The sequence below is a fragment of the Micrasema longulum genome, unplaced genomic scaffold (genome assembly GCF_059751315.1).
Source record: "Micrasema longulum isolate JH-2025_06_02 unplaced genomic scaffold, ASM5975131v1 h1tg000084l, whole genome shotgun sequence".
In the NCBI taxonomy this organism is placed as follows: domain Eukaryota; kingdom Metazoa; phylum Arthropoda; class Insecta; order Trichoptera; family Brachycentridae; genus Micrasema; species Micrasema longulum.
In genome coordinates, this window is record NW_028277290.1 from 251,709 (window position 1) to 261,739 (window position 10,031).

Here is a 10,031-nt window from a genome sequence, read left to right on the forward strand (position 1 = left end):
GGTTACTTTTGAGATGAAAAACAAAATACTTTATTTCTATCAACCTTTTGGGCTTATAACGTCTCGTGAATAAATAAATAAAATGATAAAAGAAACTTTAATAAAAATAAATAGCCATTATGCTTTTCTTGTGTAGTTACGCGAGAGAAATTGAAAACTACGAGGGAAAAGGTGATGTTTAATTTAAAAAGTGGGAATTTCGAATATTTTTGGAAATCATAAATTTGAACACATTTTCCGTTAAAAAACGTAAATCGAAATTGGTATCCATTTGGTATCAATTTTAGCTTTATTTAATTTAAATATACACAAAAAATAAAATTCATTTTCTTTTTTTGCTACTAGTATCTTAAATACGTCTCTATTTTTTCCGCTTATATTGGTATTCGGCATTAAACAGTAAATGTCATTTTTACTTTGACAGCTAATTCTGGCTGATTTGTTTGTTTTTGTAGCAAACTCCTGTCGTAATGACATTTAAAGCATTTTTTAAAGATATTTCAGTAAAATTAAACTAATTTGACTCAACGATCATAACATATGTAGGTTCTAATAGATTGTAAAATGTTTCATGTTTTATGAATTTTAAAGATTTATTATCAGTTTGTGATACAGAATTTATTAAATATGAACATTATTTTTTTTAAATATCCACACTAAACAAAAAGTATATCTACAGGAATTAAATCAGATTAAAAAGGGTTAAAACACATTGCAAAATGTAACGTTAAAGGGTTTCCGTAGGTAGTTTCCTTAATTTTTAAATTTTCCAGAGAAAAAAAGAAAAAAGCTCTATAAATTTTCCTAAACAGTGCATTGAATACGAAAAGGGGGTTTAAAAAGTAAAGTATGGAACGTTAAAAGCTCAGCCATAAAAGGTTTTGTTGTTTTTGTTGAAGTGATTTCACACACAGGAAATCAATACCATGAAACTTTTGTCCTTAATTTCCACGCGTTGTTTACATAAATGTTAGAAGTGTATTCGTCTGAAAGCTTTGCAATATTTTTTCACTTTGTCTTTTAAATAGTTGACAAGATTTCGTATTTTAATTATCACCATCAGCACCTAATGGTGCATAGGGCACTGTATTGGAACCCAATCTCAGCGTATCTTGATCATTTTTGTTACTTTAAGGTAAGGTAAATCTTACGATTCAAGAACCAGTCCGGGGACTATGAAATATTCTAGTGTAAAAACACTATTTTAAATAAATATTTCATGTCAACCATGTCGGGAATCGAACCCGAGGCCTCTAGCATGGTAGACACTTTTTTTTTCGTTTTTGTATTCGCCTGTATTTTAATTCAGAATTAAATTTTAAAGGTATATGTGTATACATTATACAAGGCTAGTACAACGTAAAGGTTTGTCAGTACCGAGATTTGTAAATAAGTATGGCCAAAAAACACTTCATTATACAATTTCTTAAATTTTCAATGAGATTCCTAAGCAGATCTTAAAAGAAAATGGTGGCGAAACTTTTAAGAAAAAAATAAATAAATGGCTAATATTTAACAAGACTTTGTATTGATTTTTATTTTATTTTAATATTTATCTATCATCTATCAAAATGCCAAAAACCCTCATTCAGGATTCAAGTTCTATTTCAAACGCCGAAGTGTATTCTTCTTCAGTCTGGACACAGATAATTATATATTGTAAGTGTATTTAATGATGCAATATTAGAGTATTACAAACATTACAAAATAGCTCGAAGGAATAATTACATGGAGTTTAAACATGAATATATACTTATTAAATAAGTTAACAAAAATATAAATAATATTTATTGATTACATATTTAAAAAATAAAAATAGAGTAGCTTGTTAGCTGGGTAAAGTGTACAAAAAACTATATGTCATATGATAAAATGATATATAAATAAATATATATTTACAGAAAAGTTGTCTTCTGTTGACTCTTTTATTCATTTGCATCTATTTACGAATGAAACATATTTTGGTAGTTAAGTTATTGGATTGTTTCAGTTTTTTTTTTTGTGTCCAATTAGCTCTAAGCTATTTTTGCTAAATTTCAGATGCATATTAAAAAATATGATTATAGAAAGAGAACGTTCGTTTAATGCTTTCATGACTTTGTATGTTTATGCGTGAAATATTGTATTATTGTTCTTGAAATAATGTATTGTAAGCGATAAAAATAAATGCTGGACGGTACGAGAAAGAAAATGTATTGTTATAATGTATATTTTGCACGCGTTTTAACAAAGGATAAAAGGATACACATTTTATTGCTTAAAGGGTGTTGGAACGAATCCATCTCGAGTAAGTTCGACATTTAATCCTTGTGAAAGAATAAAGGAGTTCATTTCCTTGGAGAGAATACCCATAATATGACCATCCCATGACTCACCATAACCAAATGGTTTTTTATATCCACCAACCACGGTAAAGTATCATAATATCGTGTTGTTTTATGTTAAATAATAAAGAAAGAGACTTATTTTAAGGTGAGGAAAGTACATCCTATTGTCTTCACCTTCGGGTTATTATTTGCATATGAGATAAGAATGTACATTCCTCACTTTAAGTTTTGTCTCTGCATACGGGTATTACAGATATTCTTGAGGCAAAATTAATTTGAATAAAATTGAACTACCGAGTTACTACTGATTTTTTATGTTTGTTATTAATTTATTGAAAATGCAAATTTATTACCAGGGAGTTATCATAACACTAGAGCATTTAGAAATGAATACAAACTATCAGTTGGTGAGGTTATTCATCATCTACAATGTCTATCAATCAATCTTTATCTAAAAACATCTAGCGTGTTTTTAGATAAAGATTGTACTAGTTTGAAACTATAATTAGTATTATACCAACAAAAAAGTGTTTTGTTGGTGAAAAATAAACCAATTTAATTGTTTACAAATAAATAATTAAATAAAATACAAAATTAAATATTAGTACAAATAATCATACATAAATAATATAGTAAAAAATCCAATAAAAACTTTTATGAAATTAAACATAAGAATACAAATAATATGTGGACTATTTACATAATGATAACATAATTTATGGGCAGTCATGCAAATATATTTAAGGAAAAAGTCTCTAGCTTCACTGTTTATCTGTACAAGTTTTAGTAAATTTTGTTTATAAAATATTAAAAAATGTGTTAATTTGAGAAATAAAAACCTTTTTGAAAAGAAAAAAAAAGTTATTTACAGGCTGATTGCCGGTTATTGACTGGTTAAAATTTTAGTATCATGTAACATTTTTATTTTGCCTAGATTGAATATCCATATTTTTAAATTTTTACGTTTTGCTATTTTTGACATTCATAATTAATTCGCTCGAGAAAACATTTAGTTGTTTTACCTATCTGTAATTGCACACAACTCAAAATAAAAACACTAAGACATTTTTAAAAATTAATATTGTGACATTTTTACTCCCAAGGTACGCTATTTTTAAAGAAAATAGGCGATACTTATATATAAGATAGACTAATTATTATTTTGTTAGCACAAGAAATGAGTTTTTTTTTAAGTAATGCTAAAATTAGAATTTTATCATCAAATTATGTATTATATTTCTTTATTTTAAAACACTTTTAGGAAAAACGTCAATAATGTAATTTTTTACCTCACTTATTCATGTGATTTTCACACCTTATTTCTGATGCTGAATAAAGTATCTTGTAAATAATTATAAGCCGCAGACTAATAAAATATTATAGCTACTTAAGTATTAATTTTTTTTTTAACGAAGCTTAAGTCAAAGGTCATCTGTAGTGTTTTAGCATGCTAATATAAGTATAAGAAGCTATTAACTCTGCACTTGTATTATTAAGACGCATCTAGTAAATGTATTTTTTTTATTTTTGCAAGAGACTGCTGTGAGACATTGTATGGATTAAAGTAAAAAGGAGGTACTATTGAACGGGTTGTCCAGATGTTCATTGAAATTTATGTTTAAGTAATAATTTTCCTTTTTAGTATTCTTTAATAATATGCATACTTCCATTTTCTAGTTTGTTGTATCCCAACTCAATACAGTGCTCTTGGCCTCACAGAGTTTTTGTTTATTTTTTTTACAATAAACATAAGTGATAAAACAGAGTATTAAAAAAATAAAGCATAATTACATAGCAATGATATACATATTGGTAGTAAAAATAGTATACTAAAAATCCTACAAAGGCATGGCCTGTTTTATTTGACCCTCTATATACATAAACAATGAATATTTCTAATAAAAATGCCTGTTCGTGGGCATAAAAGAAAATGTCAATGAAGTTTTGCTCCTATAATAAATAATAGATAGTTTTAATTTTTTTGTGAAACATAAGAAAGAAAAAATAAAATATTCTGTAAAAGATTATATGGTATTTTTTTTTATAGTAATTAAAAAAGGAAATAAAAAATATTTCAAATAAACACAAAAATATTCCTTATTATTAAAGTGCGACTAAATATATCATGGAAAAAAGAGTTCATATCTTTAGTTTGAATCCAGGGTAGTGCATGTTTTTTAAAAGAAGGAAAATTTTGAAAGTTTGAAATCAATGAAATATTATCAGTAAAAAAATAATTAATTTTTTTATTTATAGTAAGGGATACAAACCCCGTTCCAATCAAGGCAATTACATTTTAATACAAAATAATAATGACAAGTGAAATGAAAGAACAGACTAAAAAAATATTAACTTATTAGTATACACATGTTGATACATACACATAATAATAAATCTACATACATATATATGTATATATAAATATATATATACATACATACACACATAAATACACAATTACACATGTACAGTTCATTTTAATTTAAACGAAAATGATTTAAGGACAGTTGCACCGAAATAAATTATTGTTATAATATTATTATTATACGTAAAACTCAATATGTTATTAGTTTTTCCTCCATTATCGCTAACCGCCAACCTGCATTGTAATTCCATTTTCAATGCATTCAAGGCGAATCCAAACAAGGGTTTCATCTATGACACGGCATATTACTCTAGTTGTACACCGAACACTCTGTCACCGTGATTAATAGTGTTGTATTAGAGCGGGGATCGAACCCGGACTCTAGCATCGCGCGCAGCAACGCCTTTGTCACTGAACCACAGGACATGTCCAATATTGAGCCCTTACCAAAACAACATCGTAAGCAGAACTAGAATAATTTTTTGATGATTCAATTAATTCAAGTGCTGTTTTCTTGTTGTTTTTTTTTTTGTTTATTTTTAAAAGTTGTTATTTTTAGAACCAGGTTATTAAGTAACGCATGCATAAATACACAACTAGATATATTTGTTTCTGTTATTTAAAATGAGTAACATTTACCGTTTTACAAATTAAACTGTTTTTGAAACTATTTCTAAATACCACTTAATAACAGCGTGGGCACGAAATCAGATACAAGCAGCTGCTGAAACGGTGATTGTACTACTTGAAACAAAAAACTAGTCAGGACATGTGAAACTGTTTCTATAATAGTTTAGAGGTGTGTTTATAAAGCAGTTTCATTTGTGAATTAAAAATATGCTGAGTTGTTTTTGTTTACATTAACTTTTTTTTTCGTTGTTTCAGAAGAATAACTGTTTTAATATAGCTGTCTGTTTTTTTTTCCATAGCTTTGTTGTAAAGCTTATTACCGGTTATTGGCTGGTTAAACTGAACATTTGTTCTAAGTTTTAATCCTAGCATAAGTTCGGAACGATGATAGTTAAGTGGTTTTTCTTTTTCTTTTTTTTAAAGTTAGCACCAAACAGACCGTACCATAACATTACCAAGAATTTTCTTTTTTACCTATTTATGAATCACAAATAGGAATAGGGTGGATCACGTTTCTCAAATTTCTCACGATAGATATACAAAAAAATGACACACCGGAGGCCGAGAACAGGACGCATAAGCGTACGGAGGTCCCAGACTAGATGGTCTGACATCAGAAGAGCTTCAGCTCCAAAGTGGCAAAGGGTGGTGGCTGACAAGAATTTGTGGAGGTCTAACCGGGAGACCATTGTTTAACACTGGACTCATCATCATTGACATCTAGAAAAATTGATAAGATGACACAGAGATTAATATATAAGCAAAATAATGAAGTATTGTGGGATGTGATGATAATAGTAATATATAAAATCTAATGTTGTTACTTGTTTTAACGTATCCGAAACCACAGTATAAAAATGTATCATTCTTGATTAAATACTATATCAATTAACTTAAGTTATTTTAACTGTAGCTATCTGTTCCAAAATTTTTCTGTTGTGTTTATAAAGGTATGATGATTTAATTATGTTTTTATTGTTAATTATTAAAAATAATTTTTAATGGAGAACGGAAATTGGTAAAAACTATAAATTTTAAATTAAACTCAATTTTGGTAAAACTAATACACATATATATGTTTTTAAATTTCATGAACCTTTGATACGAAATTTTTAAGTAAAGATACATTTAATCAAATATAACAACTTTAAAAAAAAGCACTAAATTGCTCGAAATCTCTCAAATAGGAAAATATCACATATTACGAATACCGATGAATATATATGAAATGCATTTAGAAAAATTAATTGTGGTTTTGAAATACAAATGGATATTGTGGAGAAATGTTTTCATATAAAAATGTAAAAAAGAAATTGAATAAAAATACGTAGCAAGAAAAACGCTACGTGTTTGGCCTTGGTTGTTGGGACTTCAAGATTTGTGATAACGTTCTAAACAAATTTTAATGGCCAGAAACAAATAAACATGAATCGTGACGTGTTAGGGGCCAACGGAACGACCGTTTTTGCGGGAGTTTAAATATTTTTTTATGCCATTAAGAATTATCAAAAAAAAAAATTTTACTGAACCGTATTTAATAGACTTTTATTACTTAAAAAATGTAAAAAGAAATATTTTATTTTTCAATAATCAATATATGTATTTCATAAATGGTACATGTTTTTTTTATTCTATACATATCTACTTTTATGCATCTAGTACATGTTATAACTGTAACTTTCCAAAAAAAGAGACTAATTATTGTGCCTGGAGAGCGACTTACACTGTTATAGTTATTTATTTATTAGAATTTATACAATTTTGAAAATACGAGTAAATGAAAATAAAAATCTTATAGGATATACAAGGAAAATAAGAAAAAAAATAATGCATTCATGCTCTTTAAAATTTAATGCAGTATTTACACTTGTTCCAAAAAAATATTTAAATTTACTTTGAATTTATTTATAAATATATTTGTTTTAATAGATTTGAGTTCATTGGGGAGATTATTGTAGTTTTTGACACCTTTGAAAACAAAGCTATTTCGATCATGACTTGTGTGGAATTTAGGAATTTTAATATTATTTTGGTATCTGAGTGATTTCTACAACTCAAGTTCTTTTATTTTTTCTTCCTTATTAATTTGTATAATTGAATTTATTTTATAAATAGTGTCTCCTGTGTTTATTTTATAAATTTTCGTATTGAATGTTAGGGGTTTTTTTTTAATTGCTTTAATAATTAATCTTTGAACTATTTTAAGAGGGTTTAATATATTTGCATATGCACCACCCCATCCAACACAACCATATTATAACAAAGATTGTTCAATTGAGTAAAAAGCTATTTTTAAATTATTGATTTTAAAAATATTCCTTTGTCTAATAAATATGTACATACATTTTTTAATGGGTTTAATTAGTTCACTAGTATGGTTTTTCCATTTTAAGTTTTGGTCTATGTAAACACCAAAATATTTCGTTTTATCTGTTGTGTCAAGTACTGAACATGTTAGATCGCAATTTGTTTTGTTGCAATTGCTCTAATGAATAACTTTTATTATTACTGAATCTTAATTTGTTTTATTAACACTTTGTATCCTGGAGCCGTGTAAACACGTGATTATTTAACTATGCGTTGTGTCCCGGTCCCGGGTTTACCAGCTGTCTAAAACAGTGCATTTTACTGACATCTTGTGACTTTAATTAGTACTTTTTCACTGTTGGTAAACTACGTGAAAACACGGGACCGGGACACAACGCGTGGTTATTATAATCACGTGTTTACACAGCTTCGGGATAAAAAAGCACAAAAAAAGGAGTGAGGCTCTGTAGATGTGCGAACATTGCAATGTGGCTCTCCATAAAAAGCAATATTTTTAAAACTAGCATACAAAAATGACTCATTAAGTTGTTTCAAATAAATATGAAAGGTTTCAATTTATTTAACCCAGTGTTTTTATAATTATAACACTTTTAAGAAACCCTTCCCGAAGCATGGAATTTCACAAAAATGGGCCGGGCACATGGTAAATTATGTGTATTCGGCCGATCCTCGAAGTGTTAGTAAAAAATGGGATGATTTTTGTCTTTTCCGTATTTAAAGATAATATATTTTTGTCAAACCATAATTTCAATTTATTCATAACGTCATTAGCTACTAAATTTACTGAGTTCCAGTTAACTCCCTCAACTAAAACAACCGTATCATCGGCATACGATATTATTTTTCAGTTTAAATTTTGACAAAATATGTCATTGACATACAGAATAAATAAAAGCGGACCTATCACCGTACGCTGAGTTAAATTAATGTGATTTTTCCTAAGTGTGGGAATCAGATTCTTTCTATTAACGAGTCGTTTTACTTTTCTATTTATACGACAACTCGAACCATGCAAATGCTGAAACTATCTTTTAAGTACTTATAAATGTCATTGATTAAGCAGGTACGATATTTTGCAGCACAGAGCTTAATATTTGGGATGTGTATGTGAAGAAGATCCCACGGCGATGATAAATCAGGAAACTGAGTGCTGTGGACAGTTTTATGCATGTCTGGATGATAAACCAATTATCGAATACCAATATACAGAAGAGTCAGGGATTGGTAAACTTTTTTTAGAAAGGACTAAAACGACATAACTTTAGACTCTGTGAGCTAGCCAGCAGACGTTCATTAATTCAACAGTAATAATTATGAACATCGTATGGTGTATTTTATTTTATTTTCAAGCAAATTAACAAAAAAAATCATTTTCAAAGACATTTTCTTGTAAACCATTAACAAATACTTTTGATACATACATCATTTTCTCCAATGACAAACAAACAAACAAACAAACAAACAAATAAACAAACCATCACGCCGTTTCCCCGTAGGGGTAGGCAGAGAGGATAGAACGCCATAACACTCTATCTTGGCATACAGACCTCGCTTCCTCTACATTCATACATCTTCTCATGCACACACGCCGATTATTCCTACTTTTGACATGTCCATCTTCAAGTATTTGATGGACTCTCGTGCCATGTCTTTCTCGGCCTTCCTCGTTTTCTGCATCCATCAACATTCGCATCGTAGATCCTTTTAGCCGTTCTTTCGTTATCCGTTCGCTCTACATGTCCAAAGTAACGCAGCACCCCTTTCTTGTTTCTGTCGATAATGCATATCTCAGCCTTACACAGTTCACGGATCTCGACATTTGTGCACCTATCATACATCGTTTTGCCACACATTCGCCTGAGGGATCGCATTTCGACAGCATTTAACCTACTTTCATCATATTTTTTCCAATTTCATATTTCGCTCCCATACATTAGAGTTGGCACTAGAACTCCGTTGTAAACTGCTAGTTTAGCCTCCTGCGATAAACATTTGTTTGCCAAAGTAAATTTCAGTGTACCGTTCCCCCTGTTCCCCCTGTTCCCGATACTCACCCTCCTTTCAATATCTTTCTCGGTCTTTCCATCCCTAGTAAGCATACTTCCCAGATACACAAATTCTTCGAACTCATTTATTCTACCTTCTACAGTCATTTCATAAAAGCACGATAATTATTCTGACTGTTGACTTACTCATCTTCAAATATTTATTGTATTTGGTTATTTCATGTCTTTCTTGCAATCTGCTATCTGCATTCATCAACATTAGCATATTAAATATTTTTAGCTGTTCTCTCACCATCCGTTCTAAATCGGGTTGTGGTCTGAATCTCGCTGTATCACAACTTGGTTCCTATTTTCTAATATTGAACTATTTACAAC